At 41.5% G+C, this 23,709-nt stretch overlaps 1 protein-coding gene across 1 annotated transcript in view; it reads right to left on the bottom strand.

The window, feature by feature from the left end:
- The window catches only part of plekhg3 (pleckstrin homology and RhoGEF domain containing G3), a 119,294-nt gene extending 99,138 nt beyond the window's left edge, over positions 1-20,156 (bottom strand). Inside the window, exon 1 of the mRNA XM_071369502.1 lies at positions 19,740-20,156. The gene's annotated coding sequence lies outside the window, so the exon portion shown is untranslated. The remainder of the gene's footprint in view (positions 1-19,739) is intronic.
- Between the last annotated feature and the right edge of the window lie 3,553 nt (positions 20,157-23,709).

The raw sequence follows: 23,709 nt of genomic DNA, 5'->3' as shown, positions 1-23,709 counted from the left end.
CATTTGAGGTGCCGGTACTCCGCGCCGGTGAGCTCCTGCACAAGTCAAGCATTGACAAAAAGTATATTGCTCAGGAAGTCTGAACAATATTGCAACATTAAAAAAGGACAGGGAAATTGTATTTTGTTTATAAGAATTGTGGACTAACAATTTCAGACAATGAGTATTTACAACAACAAAAAAGTATTGTGCTAAAAATCTGTTTGAATTCATGAAGTAAAAAACAAAAGAAAAGTCTTATGTGAAACAAAATGGAACTCAAATGCCTATTCATTCAAACATAACAGAACATTTTCAATGCACATCCTGGGATCTTGGTTAGTGGTTTTGTTTGAATGAGGGCTTGTAAAAGCTCTATTGGTTTTGTTTGAATGAGGGCTTGTAAAAGCTCTATTGGTTTTGGTTGAATGAGGGCTTGTAAAAGCTCTATTGGTTTTGGTTGAATGAGGGCTTGTAAAAGCTCTATTGGTTTTGGTTGAATAAGGGCTTCTGTGAAGGTCTATTGGTTTGTGGTTGAATAAGGACTTCTGTGAAGCTGTAATGGTTTTGGTTGAATAAAGGCATTTAAATAGTCAGAAAACATGAACGCAACATAATTGAGCAACTAAATAATTGGGTACGATATTGTAAATGTGTGTGATTACAAATGAGTAAAAAACTAATTAGAAACTGGGTGGTTCGAGCCCTGGATGCTGATTGGCTGACAGCTGTGGTATATCAGACCGTACACCACAGGTATGACAAAAAATAAATAAAAATAAAAATGCTCTAATTACATTGGTAACCAGTTTATATAATCGCAATAAGGCACCTCGGGGATTTGTGGTATATGGCTAATATACCACGGCTAAGGGCTGTGTCCACGCATTGCGTCGTGGATATGAACAGCCCTTAGCTGTGGTATATTGGACATATACACCACACCCCCCCCAGGCCTTATTACTAAATTATACCATAGCTGCAACAGTCAAATGTCTCAAAAACATTGCTTTTGTCATTATGGGTTAGTGTGTGTAGATTAATGGGGGGGGGGGGGGGGGGGATTAATTAAGCCATTTAAAAACCTGTACGACTGTGAGGTGTGAAATGGAAATGTGTTTTTTGCATATCCTCAAAGAGTGGGGTCACAGCCAGGGATCAGCCATTATTGACGGCGACCATGGAGCAATTACGTTTAAGGCGACAGATGTTTCACCTTGTAACCTTTTAGTTACTAGCGCAGCGTTCTAACCGCTAGGCTTCCTGCCGTCGACATACTTAGGGCTTCAAATGATCCTAAATATTTGTACGTTTGTTAGATGGTTATTTAAAAAATAATAATATATACACTAAAACGTAGGATTATATATTTTTTTACTATCCTTTTAACACATGGTTATGTGGATGGTGCCTGAGAAAACATGATGAAGCAGCTCTGTAACAGCAGTGTGCCCACTCAGAACAAACAGCTGAAGGAATACAACAACTAGACGTACAATTATCCCATAATCCTCAGGGTTCTCAACCATCCCCACTCAAGTAAGGCATATCATGCCATTCCACAATCATGAGTTCTGCTGGCACAAGAAACACATTGGCTGAGCTCAACCCCGGAGGGGAAACCTGGCTGTTCTTCTGCTTAGAATGATTCCTGATAAAAAACTGTTTGTTGCTTGTTTCAACATTTGGACAATTTGAGAGTCAATGTGATGTCATTGATGCGTAATGAAAACAAACTGAGAAGATGGCATGATGGCGGCAAGAAAGATTCCACACCTTACGTGAGCACAACTGACTCAGCAGCGTTTGCTAGAAGAATGTGAAATTTGAAATGAAACAATAGTAGCCGCAATATTCAAAGTAGTAGTTTTAAGTGTAATATAAAAAGTAACTGGTGCACATTAATGTTATAAACGTATCGTTCATTTTATCGTTATGATAATTCAGTCAATTTATAGTGATATGGATTTGTTCATGTCGCCCAGTTCTAGTAAATTATTCCAAAAAGTACATTACTCCTGAACAGTCTGAACAACGTTGAAAGATTTTTTTTTAAACGGACTGAAAACTAAATTACCTGTATTTTGTTTATAAGAATTTATTTATTGTGGATTGGAATTATTTCTGACAATATGAGTAGTTAAAAAGTAACTTTTTCTTGTGTTGAAAGAATCAATGTTTGGATTCATTCACTCAAAAACAAAAACGGAACTCAATTGCCTAGTAATGAAAAGTACTAGAACATTTTCAATACACGGAGGTGTATTGGGATCTTGGTTAGTGGGTTTGGTTGAATAAGGGTTGTGTGAAACTGTAATTTCAGTTACAGCCGGTAGATGTCCTTACTCAGTCACTGCCCTCAATAATGAATTGCAGTAGTGAGTGATTGTCTCCACAAAAAGTATTTAAATAATCAGAAAACATGAACACATCAACATAATTGAGCAACTAAATAATTGAGTATGATATTGTAAACGTGTGATTACAAATGAGTCAGACTAAATATACCCTGGCTGCAACAGTCAAATGTCTCAAAAACAATACGATGGATGAACGATGGAATATGTCTAGTCAGATTGTTGTCTGATTTCATGCTGTCTGCATCTTTCAAAGACCGGTGATAATAACTCATTATTTTCTTCCCATTTATAGCAACAGTGTTTTGCTAGAAGTAATCAGAAATCACGAGGCCAAACCTGAACATCTACCGCTAAGTTTAGACACACTTATGACTAGTATAGTCAGGTGACTAGATTCTGTATCTCAGTAGAACAAATGCCCTCTAACGTTCTTGAACTGGGTCAAGTCTCAAACGCAAGCCATGTCTCTTTCACACACAGGAGGCTGCAGAGGGGAGAAAGGATCATTATAGATGGAATTCCGCTCCAGTCATTACCAAAAGCCCGTTCTCCCCAATTAAGCTGACACCAACCTCCTGTGCTTTTACACCATGTCTGGAGGCCAATGTTATTCGTGTATATTTTGACTGGGAAAATATACCAAAAACCCATCTCCCCTATAGCGATACCACATTGGTTTATGCACCTGTTGATTTCCTGAGGGGCCTCACTGACCAAAAGCAACATCCAGCCAGAAAAGAGATCTCACAACTTTGGTAAACAGAATTATTTATTTGGAGCTTGGTATTGAAGCCTATTAAATCAACCATTTCAAATAGGGGGTGCTTATATTTGTCCTGTTTTACTGCATGTACAAGTGGGTAACCTTTACGGGAGTGAAATGGAAATGTGTTTTCTGCATATCCCAATTCCCCCTGGGATCACGGCCAGGGATCAGCCATTATTGACAGTGACCTTGGCGCAATCGACAGATGTTTCACCTTGTCAGCTCATGAATTCAAACAAGCAACCTTTCGGTTACTGGCCCAACGCTCTAACCGCTAGGCTACCTGTCGTCGACAAACCTAAGGTTCATCCCAATTTTAAGACTTTTTTTTGTTACTATACCTTTAACACATGGTTATGTGGATGGTGCCTGAGAAAACACAATGAAGCAGCTCTGTAACAGCAGTGTGTTCCACTCAGAACAAACAGCTGAAGGAATACAACTAGACGTGCAATTTTCCCATAAGCCTCAGGGTTTTCAACCATCACTCTGTAAATTCAATACTCTGTAAATTCAATTTCACTGTGAGTGAGTATCGAAGCTCAAGCACACAGGTAACTGCCAAAATAAAGCAAACTCGTGAGTAAATGAGGGAAACAAAGAATATTGAAAGCAGGTGCTTCCACACAGGTGTGGTTCCTGAGTTAATTAAACTATTAACATACCATCATGCTTAGGGTCATGTATACAAATGCTGGGAATGTCATTATTCTGGCCATTATTTTGTCTATCATGGCTAAAAGAAGAGATCAGTGACTTTGAAAGAGGAGATACAAAAAAGCATATGGGGTTTAAAGTGTGTGTGTGTGTGTCAGTCACCAGATCTCAACCCAAATTAACACTTCTGGGAGATTCTGGAGCAGCGCATGAGTGTTTTCCACCACGATCAACAAAAACATTTGTGGAAGAATGGTGTCGCATCCCTCCAATAAATGTCCAGTCACTTGTAGAATCTATGCCAAGGTGCATTGCAGCTGTTCTGGCGGCTCGTGGTGGCCCAACGCCTTATTAAAAATACACTATGCTGGTGTTTCCTTTATTTTGGTAGTTACCTGTAGAACACAAGGTTCAAAAGTTGAGGAACATCCTGGGATAGTAACCTGGGTTCCCGGCAACGCACCGTTAGATGTCCACTGGGGACTGATTTGTGGGGTGCAATAAAAGGGCCGGGGTGTGATAGCTTCACCCAATCACGTCCACTAACCTGTTGACATATCTACAACCGTCCATCCCTAATCAAAACTATGGGCCAGGCTTTGGGTCAAGTCCTGCATTATTCCCCTGACAATCTCTCATTTCTTCTCTGGCAAGAACACCAAAGTGGGGGCATTTGGGGGCGGGGGAAATCAAGATCTGCTTTGTTCCGAGTGCACATCCTTGGCCTGCGCCTCAGGGCCTGAGCCTGTTATAGAAGCTAGTATGACCAGTGAGGGAGAAGGCTTAACAAATGGTATTCAAAAAAGGGGGTTTGCATGGATTCCTAGATACATGTTAGAGGAGTCAAACTCCTTCTATTAACACCTCAATGTCAGCAGTAGATACACAGGTAACTGCCCAAATAAAGGAAACACTTGAGTAAATAAGGGATACAAAGTATATTGAAAGCAGGTGCTTCCACACAGGTGAGGTTCCTCAGTTAATTAAACAATTAAAATCCAATCATGCATAAAAATGTTGGGCATGTCATTATCCTGGCCATTATTTTGGCTGCTATGGCTATTCCCCCATAGCATGACAATGCCCCCATCCACAGGGCACGAGTGGCCACTGAATGGTTTGATGAGCATGAAAAACTATGTAAACCATATACCATGGCTCAACACTTAAGGGAGATTCTGGAGCGGCGGCCGACAAGGGGTTTCCACTACCATCAACAAAACAGCAAATTATGGAATTTCTCATGGAAATAGAGTTTCAGACACCAAAAGAATCTATGCCAATTTATGTTGGTGTTTCCTTTATTTTGGCAGTTACGTGTATGTACGACCAAGAGGTTGGAATTAAGGCTGGGCGATATATCGAATGAATTTGATTAATTAAATGAATGTTTTAGCGCGATATTCCAAATTCCATACTTTGTCATTTTTAGTAGCGTTTATGTCCGCTTGTTTTCATGTTGTCTTTTTGGTCTAGTCTCCTTCCGAGACGTGTGCACCTTCCCATTCACACACACACACACACACACACAAGCCCCTGCTACTCACAACAAAGATGAGAGATCACTTCTTCCCCTCTGTCAAGCGGCTTCAACTCGCTATTTGCAGTTTGGTCCAACAGAATCGGTCATATGGACACCAAAACACGTGGAGACATTATTTTACTGTAATAGAGAAGTTACCTTTTAGAATGATACCCTGTTTTATGGCTCAGCTTCTCAAATTGCATGCAGATCCGACACTACTAAAACAGTAGTATCAATGAACATTCATTCTGGCACTAGCAGCATTTCAGCCAGCTGTCTAGTCTGTGTTTTATAAATGTGCAATAAGCACAAAACAATTATACTGAACAAATATATAAATGCAACAATTTCAACGATTTTCCTGAGTTACAGTTCAAACAAGACAATAAATTAATTAAGCCCAAAGCTATGGATTTCACTTGCCCACCCACTGGGGAGCCAGGCCCTGCCAATCAGAATGAGTTTTTCCCCCACAAAAAGGGCTTTATTACAGACAGAAATACTCCTCAGTTTCATCAGCTGTCCAGGTGGCTGGTTCCAGAATATCCCGCTGGTGAAGAAGCTGGATGTGGAGGTCCTGGGCTGGCGTAGTTAAAAGTGGTCTGCGGTTTTGAGGCCGGTTGCAGTACTGCCAAATTCTCTAAAACGACGTGAGGCGGTTTATGGTAGAGAAATTAACATTAAATTATCTGGCAACAGCTCTAGTGGACATTCCTGCAGTCAGCATGCCAATTGCACGCTCCCTCAAAACTTGAGACATTTTTGGCATTGTGTTGTATGACAACTGCACATTTTAGTGTGGCCTTTTATTGTCCCCAGCGCAAGGTACACCTGTGTAATGATCATGTTTCATAAGCTTCTTGATATGCCACACCTGTCAGATGGATGGGTTACCTTGGCAAAGGGGAAATGCTCACTAACAGGGATGTAAACAGATTTGTGAACAAAATTTGAGAGAAATAAGCTTTTTGTGCATATGAAACATTTCTGGGATACTTTATTTCCGCTCATGAAATATGGGACCAACACTACATGTTGGGTTTATATTTTTCAGTTTACAGTACATTCGGAAAGTATTCAGACCGCTTGACTTTACAAATTTTGTTACGTTACAGCCTTACTCTAAAATGGATTCAATTGTTTCTTTTCCTCATCAATCTAGACACAATACCCCATAATGACATCACAATACCCCATAATGACAACGCAAAAACAGGTATAGAAATGTTTGCAAATAAAATTTACATAAGTATTCAAACCCTTTAACTTCTTTGGGCTAGGGGGCGGTATTTTCACATCCGGATGAAAAGTAAATTGCCTGCTACTCAGGCCCAGAAGCTAGGATATGCATATTATTAGTAGATTTGGATAGAAAACACTCTGAAGTTTCTAAAACTGTTTGAATATTGTCTGAGTATGACATAACTGATTTGGCAGGCAAAACCCCGAGCACAATCCATCCAGGGATTTTTTTTTTTTTTTAGGTCAATCTGTTTTCTATGGCAAGCCCGTTTTAATAGAAATATGCTTGCAGTTCCTATCGCTTCCACTTGGTGGCAACAGTCTTTAGAAATTGGTTGATGTTTTTCCTTTGAGATATAAAGTAGCCATTTCCTATCTGGGTGGATAGCCAAGTGTACTGTTGTGGTTGGGGCGTGCGACCTGAAGCTCGCTCCACTTTCATTTTGTCCGCTATTGAACGCAGTTTATCCCGTCTTAAATTTTATCGATTATTTACGTAAAAAAATACCTCAAGTTGGATGAGGAAAGTTGTTTGAAAAGTTTGGACAAAGTTTACAGGTAACTTATTAGATGATGTGTAGTCATGTCGGGTGAGTTGGAACCAGTGTTTTTCTGAATCAAACGCTCCAAATAAATGGACATTTGAGATATAACGACGGAATTTATCGAACAAAAAGGACCATTTGTGATGTTTATGGGACATATTGGAGTGCCACCAGAAGAAGCTCTTCAAAAAGGTAAGGAATTAATTATATCGTTATTTCTGGGTGTCACGTCTGGCGGGTTGAAATATGATTGTCATGTGTTTGTTTGATGGGGTGCTGTCCTCAGATAATAGCATGGTTTGCTTTCGCCGTAAAGCCTTTTTGAAATCTGACACGGTGTCTGGATTAACAAGAAGTTAAGCTTTAATTTGGTGTATTGCACTTGTGATTGTATTGAATTTTTCTAATAATTTAATTTGGCACTCTGCCATTTCACCGGATGTTGTCAAATCGATCCCGTTAACGGGGTTTGATCCCTAAGAAGTTTTAATCAGTACTTTGAAGCAGCTTTGGCAGCGATTACAGCCTTGAGTCTTCTTGGGTATGACACTACAAGCTTGTCACACCTGATTTGGAGAGTTTCTCCCATTTTTCTATGTAGATCCTCTCAAGCTCTGTCAGGTTTGATTGGGAGCGATGCTGTACAGCTATTTTCAGGTCTCTCCAGAGATGTTCGATCGGGTTCAAGTCCGACGTCTGGTTGGGCCACCCAAGGACATTCAGAGACTTGTCCCGAAGCCACTCCTGCGTTGTCTTGGCTGTGTGCTTAGGGTCACTGTCCTGTTGGAAGGTAAACATTAGCCCCAGGTTCTGAGCATGTTTTCTTCAAGGAGTTTTGTACTTTGCTCCGTTCATCGTTCCCTCAATCCTTGACGCTGAAAAACATCCCCACATAGCATGATGCTGCCACCACCATGCTTCACCATAGGGATGGTGCCAGGTTTCCTCCAAATGTATATTGGCCATATACCACACCCCCTCGGGCCTTATTGCTTAAGTATATCAGCATTGGTCTTTACGCTAGCCTGAAGAGGAAACCTCATGGTTCAACTTAGGCAGGATCAACTGATGACATTTGGGGGGACTGACAGAGCTGCCCCCTCAGACACATCTGGCCGTGATTGGGAGTCCCATAAGGCGGCGCACAATTGGCCCAGCGTCGTCCGGATTTGGCCGGGGTAGGCCTTCATTGTAAATAACAATTTGTTCTTAACTGACTTGCCTAGTTAAATAAAAGGTTAAATAAAATGTTTACAATTCTCATACACCCTAAACATTCTTATAGGAACGTCTCAACTCCAACTGAGGCAAAGCCAAAATGTTGACGGTTTAGTCCAAACAAAACAAGCCAGAGGGGACAGGGATGGGAAGAGAATGAGGACAAAGCAAGAAAAGAAGCTTCAACAAAACATGCTGACTGGCTCACTTCCTGAATCCTGACAACATAACTGGTTGTAGGGTCTACGACCCATTCAATGAGTCTTTGAAATGGGTACTAATAATGAGGACCACTCTGGCAATGACCCTCATGGATGCAAGTTAGACTCTTCTAAGGGCGATTTCACACAGTTCTGAGCTATAGTTCAAATAACCTTGATTATTTGCTACATTGTATATATTTTGGTTGGTCCGGTTGCTTTCTTGTTGCCAAATGAACTCAAATGCCTAGACAACCACGTGTTCAAGTCAGTTGTTTTATTGGAGGAAAATGTCTCATGCTAAATCCATTCTATGATTATCAAGAAGAATAACTTGTGTCCCAAACATCATTAGTTTTGCTTTGGTCTTCCAACATGCGGGAGAAAACCATAGCTGTTGTAACCGCTAGTGAACAGGCTAGATTCAGTAACCTATTTCCCTGGTAGGTTATAGCGCCCTCTCCCCTAATCTGCATCAGATGCCTCAAATGTGCTGCTACTGACAAAATGTTTCAGAGATATTAAGTTAAGGAAGGCTACTGTGTGCATTTCATCAAACGCTCGCAGTCAAACAATCAATAATATTTCTCACCTGCTTTGAACCGCACCATGGTGCAAATGGAATCAGACCACACTTTGAGCGAACCACAGTACATTGTTAAGTCCAAACTAACCAACTAAGCGGAAAACTAAAAAAAAGACAAATATTTGGTGTGAATGCCCCATAAGAAAGAGCGAGGATAGCAATCATTAGCTGTAATGACACATGCAAGAGCTGCAGCTAATACATTTAGCATGTCCATGTGCCTCAATACTCAAAAACCTAAACTTGTTTCAAACAGCTGAAGTTTTGGGTAAATGTGGTGTACTCTATGCATTACATATGTTTTAGAGCAGGGTTTCCCAAACCCTGGGTGGACATTTTGGTTTTTGCCCTAGCACTAAACAACTGACTCAAATAATCAAAGCTTGATGAAGAGTTAGTTATTTGAATCAGCTGTGTAGAGCTAGCGCAACAACATCAAAATGTACACCCAGGGAGGGCCCCAGGACAGAGTTTGGGAGACCCTGTTTTAGAGAACTGTGATGTCAGAAAGCAGCATTATTATGAGTTGTACCACCCATTGCGTTGCAGATTTCTTGAGACACACTTTCAAACGCATTGCCTTACACGCTCGGTGGCATTTCTAGTTCACAAAATGTGTATGATGTCACTACACTAGAAACACTGTAGACTATAAGAACCCTTACTGTAGGGCTTCCAGTCAACCCTTCAGATAAGGGCCAGCAGACAAAATGGGAAGACTCACTTTTTTCACTCAAACTGTCATACACGCTCGTCAAATTCCAGAAGCTTATCTTAGGGCTCCCAAGTGGCACAGCAGTCTAAGGAACTGCATCTAAGTGCTAGAGGTGTCACTACAGACCCTGGTTCGATTCCAGGCTGTATCACAACCGGCCGTGATTGGAAGTCCCATGGTTAGGCCGGGGTAAGCAGTCATTGTAAAATAAGAATGTGTTCTTAACTGACTTGCCTAGTTAAATAAAGGTTAAATAAAATAATGAGTGGGACCATTTTTCTGGGTAGGAGGTAATCCCCATAAGTGTTAGAAATGTACTAAAAATAGGCCCATGTGGTGAATCCGCCCCCTCAGTTTCAGAGACTTCCTGTGAGAGGAAATGTGAGGATTCATCCCTAAAACTCCACTCCAATGAGGCCCTAGAGGACTCTGGGAGTGACACATTCCCCTACTGGGAAAGATGTCAGTTGATAGGCTATATATGGAATATGGACCATCACGCATTAAGCTGGAATAGATTTGCCAGTTTGCCCAGGGAGAATAATATATATATTTAATGGAATGGTCTTTCGTTATTATTTCAAACGTGTTTACATTTTCACACACTAACCAGGTTTCCATCCAACCTTTTTATGCAAGTAAAGTATATATATATTTTTTTTAAGTCACAAGGCCTGATGGAAACCTCAAATTTGTTTGTAAACTTTCCAAATGTAGGCAAAACGAAATACGCTAGGCAAGGTGGGATATCATTTTGTTTCTCAAATGATGGCGGTGGAAACACCATTTGCAAATATTGATATACCAATATCATATCAAAATAAACTTGGGAGTCACACGATGACATGTGGGGTCCTCCCATTACGACTCAGGAAACCATGCAGTTTATTAGGCTACAGATGAAATAAGTTATGATGAACTTCACAGGGTGGTGAAAGTGCACGGTGATGAGCTTCACAGGGTGGTGAAAGTGCACGGTGATGAACTTCACAGGGTGGTGAAAGTGCACGGTGATGAGCTTCACAGGGAGGTGAAAGTGCACGGTGATGAACTTCACAGGGTGGTGAAAGTGCACGGTGATGAACTTCACAGGGAGGTGAAAGTGCACGGTGATGAACTTCACAGGGAGGTGAAAGTGCACGGTGATGAACTTGATGCTCCTTTCCAATAAATATCCAGGGTCTTATTCTGGTGACATGATGATCGATGCTTGGCTGCTGTTTGACAAATAAAAATGACGTTGCTATTTTGTCCATAATCATTTCATCGTGTAGGTACTGTAGCCTACCCACACTGTATCTGCGAGCTGTTGGCTACAGCGCATGTACCAAAACCAGAGTGGGCACATTCGCCATGTTGGGTGAAAAAAAAATGGTGAACAAAATGATCAGAAGAGGTAAAAATTTGATGGAAAGACATGTAACTTGTAAACCACAAAACTAATGTTTATGAGAACTACGTCATCAGGTAAAACCTTCTATCTACAACAAGTCAATTTAATGGAAACATCTCCGCTGGGAAAATGCAGATTTAGAATATTTGCATGACAATCTGTTGGATGGAAACCTAGCTACTGTGCAGTGCACGCTGACACGGTCGCCAGGTGTATGGTGTTTCCATGAAAATGGAGTATACAAATCGATTCTGTATTATCATTAGTATGTCATTGATTTTATTATTGGTATCAAATTGGTCGTTACGGTCTTGTCTCATTGCTGCAACTCCCGTATGGACTCGGGAGAGGCAAAGGTCGAGAGCAGTGAGTCCCCCGAAACACAACCCAACCACTGCTTCTTGACACAATGCCCACTTAACCCTTAAGCCAGCCGCACCAATGTGTCGGAGGAAACACCATACACCTGGCGACCGTGTCAGCGTGCACTGCGCCCAGCCTGCCACAGGAGTCGCTAGTGCTCGATGGGACAAGAACATCCCCTGCCGCCTAAACCCTCCCCTAACCAGGACGACGCTGGGCCAAATTGTGCACCGCCCCATGGGTCTCCCGGTCGCGGCCGGCTGCGACAGAGCCTAGACTTGAACCAGGATCTCTAGTGGCACAGCTGGCACTGATGCAGTGCCTTAGACCACTGCGCCACTCGGGAGGCCCTGTCATTGATTTTTTTTAATTTATATATCCAACCACCTGTTGGCTAAAGTCTAATCTAAATTTTGAGAGCTTGTGTTTTGCCTCAAGATGGAGGCCATTCTATTTGTTGGTGTGTTTTTGGTTCATGTGTTGCTACATCTAAGACTGCTTCAGGTCTGAACATGAGAAATGGAACTGGCCAACAAACGCCTTACACGTATAATCATGATATGAGGCAGATTATGGAATGGAATCATTTCATAATCATGAGTTCTGCTGGCAGGAGATACACATTGGCTGAGCTCATCCCTGGTGGCAAATCGTTGAGATTGTGAAACCTGTATTTTCTTCTGCTTAGAATGATTCTTGATAAGAACAGTTTGTTGTTTGTTTCAACATTTGGACAATTTGAGAGTCACTGACGTCATTGATGAGCAATGAAAACAGAAGACGACATGATGGAAGCAGCAAAAATTCCACACCTCAAATGAGCACAACAGACTCATTGAAGGCAGGTCTTGTTGCTTGTTATTGTCCTTTGACAAGACAAGACATGTACTAAGAAGCCTTCAACAGTTGACAAGATGTGGGTGTCTTTTTCACAAGTGCTGTGATCATTTTTAAAGGAGTGCCACGTCATTCAAACAGCACTTCACCCGACAATTAAATATTTCCCCAAAAACTGTGAACAAACCTACCTTATGCTTACGATGTAGTCTGCTTGCTTTGCATCCCACTTTCTTAAAATAAAAAGTCACTATACACATGCACCACCATTCATTCAATTACCAATAACATACCTAGCTCAGAGTAAACCTGATACACAACTCCAGTCATTTAGAAGATAAATCTAATTACCAAAGATTCACTTTGGAAAGTGCACTGATGGCTTCAGCAATTATCTTGTGGGGTCCACTTAGGGCCCGTTTCCTGGACATAGTTCATGGCTGGACCTGGACTAAAAAGCACTTTGGGAGTCTCCATTCAACAAGTCCAGGACTACGCTGAATCTGTTCTGGAATTTTAAAGGCCCTTAAAAAGGGCACTCCTATTTTCTGAAGGAAGACACCCTGACGGGGATTGGCTTGCTCTCCTTTCCAAACAGGAAAGGCCTCATCCTGTAAGGGTTGAAGGGGGGTCCCTTACTACAGCTTCCTGAACCAAGCTCTCCAGAGAGAGTGGGTCATTTGAAAACCACCCAAGGCAGCATTGTTGTGCCACTGCCATCAGGCACACCTATTCTGCTATACCTTTTGTCTTCTTACTCAATGACCCGTTCAGACTTCCAGAATGGTACTACTGTGAAGCTTGTGCTAGGATATTATTTACAAATCCTGTGAGTGGTTAAGGCAAGACCTGTGTGTGTGATAAATATATAAAAATCACACAGTACCAGTCAAGTTTGGACACAGCTACTCATCCAGGGGTTTTTCTTTATTTTTACATTGTAGAGTAATAGTGAAGACATCAAAACTATGAACTAACACATATGGAATCATGTAGTATCCAAAGAAAGTGTTAAACAAATCAAAATATATATTTTAGTTATCGCAAAAACCATCAAGCGCTATGATGAAATTGGCTGTCATGAGGAATGCAACAGGAAGTTTTTTCTTTATTTAACTAGGCAAGTCAGTTAAGAACAAATACTTACTTACAATGACGACCTACCCCGGCCAAACCCTAACGACGCTTGACCAATTGTGCACGGCCCTATGGGACTCCCAAACACGGCCGTTTGTGATATAGCCTGGAATCGATCCCAGGGTCTGTAGTGACGCCTCTAGTACTGAGATGCAGTGCATTAGACCTCTGCTGCAGAGGATAAGTTCATTAGAGTTAACTGCACCTCAGATAGCAGCCCAAATAAATGTTTCAAGTAACAGACACATCTCAACATCAACTGTTCAGAGGGGAGTGCGTGAATCAGACCTTCATGGTTGAATTGTTGCAGAGAAACCACTACTAAATGACACCAATAAGAAGAGGAGACTTGTTTGGGCCAAGAAACACGAGCAATGGACATTAGACCGGTGGAAATCTGTCCTTTGGTCTGATGAGTCCAAATTTGAGATATGTGGGAACTCCTTCAAGACTGTTGGAAAAGCATTCCAGGTGAAGCTGGTTGAGAGAATGCTGTCATCAAGGCAAAAGGTGGCTACTTCGAAGAATCTAAAATATAGTTTGATTTAACAATTATTCTACAATGTAGAAAATAGTAAAAATAAAGAAAAACCCTTGAGTAGGCGTGTCTAAACTTTTGACTGGTACTGTACACATACATATATATTAGGGGGAGTACAGTGTACACCATACTGTTGACTACAGATAGAAAATACTCATTAGATTAGAGCATCAGGAGTAACTGTCTACATAAAGCAGACTCTTCCTTGTGAGTGTATTCATACAGCATTCCATCCCCAGTCCATTGTGTGAAATCTGAGTTGGACCGCAGGCAGACTGTAGTAAAATGGAGAATTCATGGCATGTGGACTGGGCCCAGCGGAGCATTTCAAAGCCCTCCTTCCACAAACGCAGTAGGCTTCCTGCACCACCACCATTGACTGTCCTTGTTAGAGCAGGGTTTCCTTCATTTGTGTATGTGCCGTTCGTGGTTGTAGGGTTAGCAACACACACTTGGCTATAAAGAACCTAAGCAGAAAGCTTGATAATTTACATGTCGTCATGGCAACAGTATAGATTATTGTAAGCATGCCATGGTATAATGTCAGAGAGCAAAATACAGCCGTAGCTGTTGGACCATTACGGAGGACATTGTACTGCATTTACTAGTCAGCCATCTGTTCAAGGTAGTAGTAGTCAAACAATTGTATGTACAGACCGAAGGTCCCAGATACATGAATAGCGATGGCATGTTGACTGAGCATTATGTTCCAAACAAAGACCGTAAAAACTATACCACATGCCTCAGTTGTCCAATGAACGACAGACTGTTGACACACTGTACCGCATTGTTTTCATATTTCCATCACAGACCTTTGCCACATGTCGATGGGGGCAGAAATTCATCGGGAGACAATCGCAGCAAATGTCAAACATGCTTTCTATCTCCAGGGCCAGTTGCACCTGATTCACGAAGCTGCCGCTGATCAACCAGATCTCAGCAACAGGCAATATAGGACACAAATGTCTTGAGGATCATGGAGTTCTTGAGGCTTGGTGCCTTTGTAGGCCTACATGGCTCATATTTCCTTTTTTTTTTTGTGCTAACGGTTTCTTTTCCCACAGGGTGGCCTTTATCTGTCTGGAATCAGAAAAATGGCGAGAGTGGATTGGCACCCCAGCGTTGCGAGCCACAGGCCAGACTCCGTCATCCCAGAGAGGAACTGGGTGTGCCTACCACTGCCCCTGCCTTGACACTGCTTAGCCCGTACACATGGGACCTATTGTTGCATACTTTCCACATTCCACCACTCAGAAATGGCTTCACAATGCTAGTCCCAGCATGAGGGCGTGATTGATGATTGAGGATGGCGAGAGGACAACCTTAAAGTATATTATATATACACACAGTGCATTCGGAAAGTATTCCGACCCCTTGACTTATTCCACATTTTGTTACGTTACAGCCTTACTATAAAATATATACAATTGTTTTCCCTCAATCTACACACAATACCCCATAATGACACAGCAAAAACAAGTTCAGACATTGTTGCAAATGTATAAAAAAAACAGATATCACATTTACATAAGTATTCAGACTCTTTACTCAGTACTTCGTTGAAGCACCTTTGGCAGCGATTACAGCATCGAGTCTTCTTGGGTATGACGCTACAAGCTTGGCACACCTGTATTTGGGGAGTTTCTCCCATTCTTCTCTGCAGATCCTCTCAAGCTCTGTCAGGTTGGAGGGGAGCGTCGCTGCACAGCTATTTTCAGGTTTCTCCAGAGATGTTCGATCGGGTTCAAGTCCGGGCTCTGCATGGGCCACTCAAGGACATTGAGACTTTTCCAAAGCCACTCCTGTGTTGTCTTGGCTGTGTGCTTAGGGTCGTTGTCCTGTTGGAAGGGGACCCTTCACCCCAGTCTGAGGTCCTGAGCACTCTGGAGCAGGTTTTTAATCAAGGAGCTCTCTGTACTTTGCTCTGTTCATCTTTCCCTTGATCCTGACTAGTCGCCCAGTCCCTACCGCTGAGGAGTGGCTTCCGTCTTGCCACTCTACCATAAAGGCCTGATTGGTGGAGTGCTGTAGAGATGGTTGTCCTTCTGAAAGGTTCTCCCATCTCCACAGAGGAACTCTGGAGCTCTGTCAGAGTGACCATCGGGTTCTTGGTCACCTCCCTGACCAAGGCCCTTCTCCCCCGAATGTTCAGTTTGGCCAGGCAGCCAGCTCTAGGGAGAGTCTTGGTGGTTCCAAACTTCTTCCATTTAAGAATGATGGAGGCCACTGTGTTCTTGGGGACCTTCAATGTTGCTAAAATGTTTGCTTTCCTTCCCCAGATCCCCAGATCATTTGCAAACATTTCTAGAAACCATTTTTCGCTTAGTGATAGTGTGTAGATTAATGAGGATTTTTTTTATTTAACTAATTTTAGAATAAGGCTGTAACGTAACAAAATGTGGAAAAAGTCAAGGGCTCTGACCGAATGCGCAGTATTATAACATTACGAGACTGAATTCAATCAATCGCCAATAAAAGGGAAAACTGCATTGAGGTTTGACTTTGAACGTTTACGCTGTATTTTAAAGGACACATGTAGTTTCACATCCATATCCAATAAGAATGTCTGCAAGAAGAACAGCTTATGGGAAGAAGGGTTTACACCGCTGATAAAGAGCTAACATTCTGAGGTGCGGTTTTCCTTTATCTGTAACTGATTCCTTCAGCATTTCCGTGTATCGTTCCACACATTTAAATGTTGATGGAAGTCTCTCCATCTGAATAAAGAAAGATACCGTGACCTCAATTATTCTCTGTCATATGCATGTTTCCAGTGGAAAGAGTGACTAGCCTGCTGGCAACCACATTTGTGTTGGCAAGGGCTGTATTATTTCCATGTGAACATTGCTTATAACTTAGGCCATTGATTCAACATATCTTACAATGACTCGTTGACATAAAAAACAAACAAATTATCCCCTAACATTTTACATGTTCTCAATGCACAACAGCAAATATCTATTTGCTCAGCGGTGACAGTGTACAAAGCCCAAATAACAACCACAAGGTTGTTCCTGTTGACCAAGACACTGATAACGAGGTCTGTGATGAGATCGGTTGCTATGTTTCATTGGTCCACAAAGATATTCACAGGTCGGCTCGGGCGATATATTGTTTATACCGTATTTACAGGTGTATTTCGAAATACCGACTGTATGATTTTCCGTACCCGGGGGGTGGGGCATCTCCACCTCACGGGAGGCTGCATGCTACACCACTGCTTATGATTAACTATAAGTATAACTATAAGAAATCTAAGATGTATCAAATAAATGTCATCCAGCTCAGGGTTCCAGCTATACATTTGCTTACTTGCTAGCTAAGTGGCTAGACATCAAGATTAATTTGGTGGTTACAGCAGAGACATACAGTCCTCTCCTGGATCAAGATCCCTGTTGCATAAATTGTTTTGTGTGTAAAGATTTTGAATAGTGCCCCTTGTGCGCACTTCTGGTATTACCATATATCTCATTATGGTACAGAAACTGTATGAAAATCTGGATACCGCCCAGCTCTATTCCCAGGCACTACATAGCTATGCAAGAAAGATATGAACATGGATGGTAATGCAGAAGGTGACTGAGGCTTGACACTGGAGGTGGCAGGAAGATGATTCTTGGTTATTAACTGTAGAATCCTTCTCAGTGTGAAAGGAACAGACATTCACAACAGATGCAGAGATTAATCGAATATGTCTGCAGGCTGTGCTGTCTGAAAGGGCATTAACCTAAGGAATGCAAGGCCTTTGGCCCATCAAAACTCATTCAGAAAGAGATACCAGACATTGAACTATCGACAACACATTACTGATTCCAAGAAAGATGTCAAAATCAGTGCCTTGCGGCCAGTGTGATTTCACAAGTGGGCACTGGGCAGCACGTGATGGTCATTTTTTCAGGTGGCCATGCTCAGGTGCAGTAGCAGGCTTAGCGGTGTTTAGAAAAGGGTGGAGCAAATCCATCTCTAGGCCAACAGAGCAATTATCCCACAGGCTGTTGTAATACAATCATCTGATGTAAATGGACAAATTGCCGGGTTGACTCTACAATGACGCACATACTCAAGGTGCAGGCAATGATGTATTAAATAACTTACCTTGGAGTAATCGGAGGCTGAAAATGTAGGCTAGTGAAATACTATATGGACGTATGGTAGAAAAATCGCTGAAAAATATATTTTTTTTTGCAAAGAAATTAACTATTCCTATTGAGAGATTTGGCCATTAAACAGGATTGATAGCACTTAGATGCATACATGAGTCGGGCTCACAGTTTGATGTAGCCCTGTCTGCAACCTCAAGATCGGTGTCCCCATCGGTCCAAGAGGGGATTCCCTCGAGGACAGGGGTCAAACACATTAAACATACTGCCTGCGAGCCGGAGGGTGGGTTTAGTAAAAAAGTTTAATATACTTTAAAATGACTACAACCAAATCAAAACTGGGTAGAAACGATAATGGACTTACATTTATACAGTTTCTTGACCGTGTCCAGTTCGCTAATAATCACTGAAACTAAAGCTTGACGGTCAGGGAGTATCGAAAATAGAAGACTATCGTTTGCAAATTTTGCCAGCAAGGAAACAGCAACTTTTCCGAGCGGCCCTCCGTTGAACACTGAATGCGGCCCCCGGGGCAAAATGGATGCTCATGGACACGTTGCATCCTATGATAAATACATTTATATATTTGTCCTGTTCCACATATGTACAAGTGTGTAACCTGTACATATATTTGTCCTGTTCCACATATGTACAAGTGTGTAACCTGTACATATATTTGTCCTGTTCCACATATGTACAAGTGTGTAACCTGTACATATATTTGTCCTGTTCCACATATGTACAAGTGTGTAACCTGTACATATATTTGTCCTGTTCCACATATGTACAAGTGTGTAACCTGTACATATATTTGTCCTGTTCCACATATGTACAAGTGTGTAACCTGTACAAGTGAGGTGAAATGGAAATGTGATTTTTTTTCTTTCATATCCCACTCCCCCTCCTGCAAGTGGGGTCACGGCATGGGATCAGCCATTATTGATGGTGACTAGGGTTTAGTGCCCTGCTCATGGACAGACAGATCGACAGATTTGTTTTAACCTAGTTTGCTCAGGGATTTGAACAAGCAACCAACGCTCTAACTGTTAGACTACCTGCCATCCACTTGTAGTCTCTCTCTTTTGCATTGACAGAATGACAAGTTGTCAGTGATTAAACTTTATGTAAGCGGTCCAACATTGGATCATTAATATACTCTTCACAACCATACACAATCAACAATAGAACAACTTTACCAACATGTTTCAGAACTATGAGAGCTGCTTTCTCAGGCATCTGAACGTGTTACTTTTAAAATGGGTCACAATGTTACCATAAAGCCTTTGTTCAACAATGGTCTTTCAGTGTTATCAGCTGATGATGACCACAGAATTGCATATTATTTGCGTTAAGCTGCCGGTTTGCTCATATACAACAACTAACACGACATTAGGCTGTTTGTCCTCCATGTCCTCAGACAGACAGATAAATAACTTTAAGAAATCAGATTTTTTTTTACAACCGACGAACGAATTCGACGAAAGGCACATTTCCGACACATCATCATACTGTATCAGCTGTAACCTTTTACATCTCATCAATTGACAGGGCTTAAAATGAACTTTTGCAACTTACCGCAGTGCTGAAAGTTTCTAAAACTTTACTGAGAACTCCTTGTGGCACGACAATGTTGCGGTTACATTCGCAGTATTATTTGACAATTTTTCAATGACCCTAAAAGTTCAAAACGTTCTTCTAATTCCGAGGAGTTTGACTGCGCCTGGACAAGACGATGTAGGCCAACTGTAGTGTTTGATTCTGTCCGTACAGTGGTTTTCATGAATTTCACTAACTGGTGAACGCCGCCCCCTTTCCCCTGCGTCCCTCGTTGAACTTGTTTAAATATATATATATGTATATATATTTGCATCTTCTTTTTGTCAGCATCAAAAAAACGCTGCAAATAAAGAAAACACAGTTATCGACAGAGATTTTTTTTTAAATGTTTAACAGCTAGCGTTTGATTAAAATTCACCACGATTCTTCACGGCATAATGAAATTTAAAACATGCGTCAGCAGGAAGTCATCCTTTGCTTGACATGCACGAGGCATTTTTTAAAAAGTGGGCTGGCGTGACGAGCAATACTGTAGGCTAGTGTTCGTATTGTCTCAGTCCCAAAATATGCGAAAATGGTCATGTTTATTGAAGGTGTAGGCTACGTAGGTTTGACAACACGTGTCATGTTCCCCTCAGTCAACGAGATGGTGAATGCACCAAAAAAATATCTAAATAAATGCACAGTCTGACCCCATTTTTTTTGCTTGTTTCTCTAGTAATCTAGTTTTTTTTTATCTCACATAATCTCTAAAAGCAAGATGGTGTCATGCCACATTACATTTTATAACATATCTATCACTATCAAATGTGTAAGAATAAAATTGAACACTGTGTTGGAATTGTTACACCTGCAAGGACTACTACTGTCCATATTTGGCATCTATCCCCGCTCCACCAGTATAAAAACCATAGATAATCTATGGTAACAGCATCGCAATGTCAGACAAATAGCTGTGAGAAATAGCCTACATTAAAGCATGTCTGACTTGAATGCATACGTAACAGTTTAACTTTAGTCCGTCCCCTCGCCCCGACCCGGGCGCGAACCAGGGACCCTCTGCACACATCAACAACAGTCACCCACGAAGCATTGTTACCCATCGCTCCACAAAAGCCTCGGCCCTTGCAGAGCAAGGGGAACCACTACTTCAAGGTCTCAGAGCAAGTGACGTCACCGATTGAAAGGCTATTAGCGCGCACCACCGCTAACTAGCTAGCCATTTCACATCCGTTACACATACAAATGCAACCTGCCGGCTGAGTGTGTGAGAGTGATGGATCTTGCAGTCATTCCCTCTCCCTGAGGGATTAAAAAGTATTGAACTGGTGTGAGAATGGTGTTGAGCAAGTTTCCATTAATCCACACCCACCGCTTGTTTAGTTGTCCCATCTAGTCGTTTCCCTAGTCTGTCTTTTCCAGGAAGGTGAAAGATATTATCTGAACTATCTATGGTATCTCTCAATCACCTCAAACAGTTTCTGTTCTCCCAGCTGCTGTGGGAGAATTGTGATGCATCAAATTTGTAACCATGACCTTGCGTTGACCCCTGACAGAACATCACATAACACAATATTTTGAACACATCATAAGAGTGTTTTGTGGAAAAGGTGGACATGAAAAAAGAACATTCTATAAAGTGTTGTCCTATCCCAAAGTCTGTGTTTACTTCACATCACAGATATGAAAGGACTGGAAAGATTAAGCAATATGGCAGAAACGTAACCTAGTTAAATTGTTTATACCCACACAATCATTTCATATCGGAAATGGGGGAGTCAATAGATTATCTGCATGTGACCCTTGTGGATGGGAAATTGATATGGACACTACACACTCCCCCTCCTGAATAAAGCATATACTGTTTAGCATATCATGCATACTGCGGCTATTATTCTCAGGCAAGAAGGCCTACAGTACCGTCATGTCACTGGAAGCAAGTTAAAAGCTGCCCCTTACCACAGATCTATAGCAATGATGTATATAAACCCTGGATTGCTTATGCTATGTACTGGCCAATGAGAGGCTTAATGGACACCGGCCGCCATATTGGCACTCCCTAGAAGGAGCAGTATTTCAATAAAATGTTTCAAGGACAAAATCACATGTACAGTACCAGATAAAAAGTTGAGACACATCCACTCATTCAAGGGTTTTTCTTAATTTTTTTGATATTTTCTACATTGTAGAATAATAGTGAAGATATCAAAATTATGAAATAACACATATGTAATCATGAAGTAACCAAAAAAGTGTTCAACAAATCCAAATATATTTCATATTTAGATTCTTCAAAAGTAGCCACCCTTTTCCCCCGATGACAGCTTGGCACACTCTTGCCATTCTCTCAACCAGCTTCATGAGTTAGTCACCTGGAATGCATTTCGATTAACAGGTGTGCATTGTTAAAAGTTCATTTGTGGAATTTCTTTCCTTAATGCGTTTATTCCAATCAGTTGTGTTGTGACAAGGTAGGGGTGATATACATAAGATAGCCCTATTTAGTAAAAGACCAAGTCCATATTATGGCAACAACAGCTTAAATAAGCAAAGAAAAACGACAGTCCATCATTACTTTAAGACATGAAGGTCAGTCAAATTTCAAGAACTTTGAACGTTTCTTCAAGTTCAGTCACAAAAACCATCAAGCGCTATGATGAAACTGGCTCTCATGAGGACCGCCACAGGAAAGGAAGACCCAGAGTTACCTCTGCTGAAGAGGATAAGTTTATTAGAGTTACCAGCCTCAGAAATTGCAGCCCAAATAAATGCTTCATAGAGTTCAAGTAACAGACATATCTCAACATCAACTGTTCAGAGGAGACTGCGTGAATCAGGCCTTCATGGTCAAATTGCTGCAAAGACACCACTACTAAAAGACACCAATAATAAGAAGAGACTTGCTTGGGCCAAAAACACGAGCAGTGGATATTAGGCTGGTGGAAATCTGTCCTTTGGTCTGATGAGTCCAAATTTGAGATTTTTACTTCCAACCGCCATGTCTTTGTGAGACGCATTGTAGGTAAAGGGAGGATTTCTGCATGTGTGGTTCCCACTGTCAAGCATAGAGGAGGGGTGTGATGGTGCTTTGCTGGTGACACTGTCTGTGATTTATTTAGAATTCAAGGCACACTTAACCAGCATGGCTACCATAGCATTCTGCAGCGATACGCCATCCCGTCTGGTTTGCGTTTAGTGGGACTATTGTTTGTTTTTCCAACAGGACAATGACCCTACGCACCTCCAGGCTATGTAAGGGCTATTTGACCAAGGAGAGTGATTGAGTGCTGCATCAGATGACCTGGTCTCTACAATCACCCGAACTCAGCCCAATTGAGATGGTTTGGGGTGATTTGGACCGCAGAGTGAAGGAAAAGCAGCCAACAAGTTCTCAGCATATGTGGGAACTCCTTCAAGACTGTTGGAAAAGCATTCCAGGTGAAGCTGGTCGAGAGAATGCCAAGAGTGTACAAAGCTATCATCAAGGCAAAGGCTGGCTACTTTGAATAAATCTAAAATATAGTTTGATTTAACATTTCTAGTTACTACATGAGTCCATGTGTTATTTCATAGTTTTGATGTCTTCACTATTATTCTACAATGTAGAAAATAGTAAAAATAAAGAAAAACCCTTGAATGAGTAGGTGTGTCAACTTTCGACTGGTACTGTAAGTATTTCTTTATTTTAAATGGGGACAGGACAACATTTTTTAAATAGAAAATATGTCAAAGAATTATTTTGACATTAATAAATGCATTTCTATAGCTTCCAGAATCGTATTTTTTTTTAAATTGAGTTCCAAAATAGCTGCGCGGATTCAAAACAGCGTCCCTGTTCGTCATCTACGGTTAAAACATATCATTGATCTACAGTACAATCAGATTACCTTTGCCCCTTACTCTAACCTTAGAGTGAGTGCCTTTAAAAAGCAGCAAGAGCCTTCGAAAATGGCCTATGTGGCATCAATGTGAGACGGAGTTATTCTAG

The sequence above is a fragment of the Salvelinus alpinus genome, chromosome 27 (assembly GCF_045679555.1).
Source record: "Salvelinus alpinus chromosome 27, SLU_Salpinus.1, whole genome shotgun sequence".
NCBI classification, from domain to species: Eukaryota; Metazoa; Chordata; class Actinopteri; order Salmoniformes; family Salmonidae; genus Salvelinus; species Salvelinus alpinus.
This window is presented reverse-complemented; position numbering and strand designations above follow the sequence as displayed.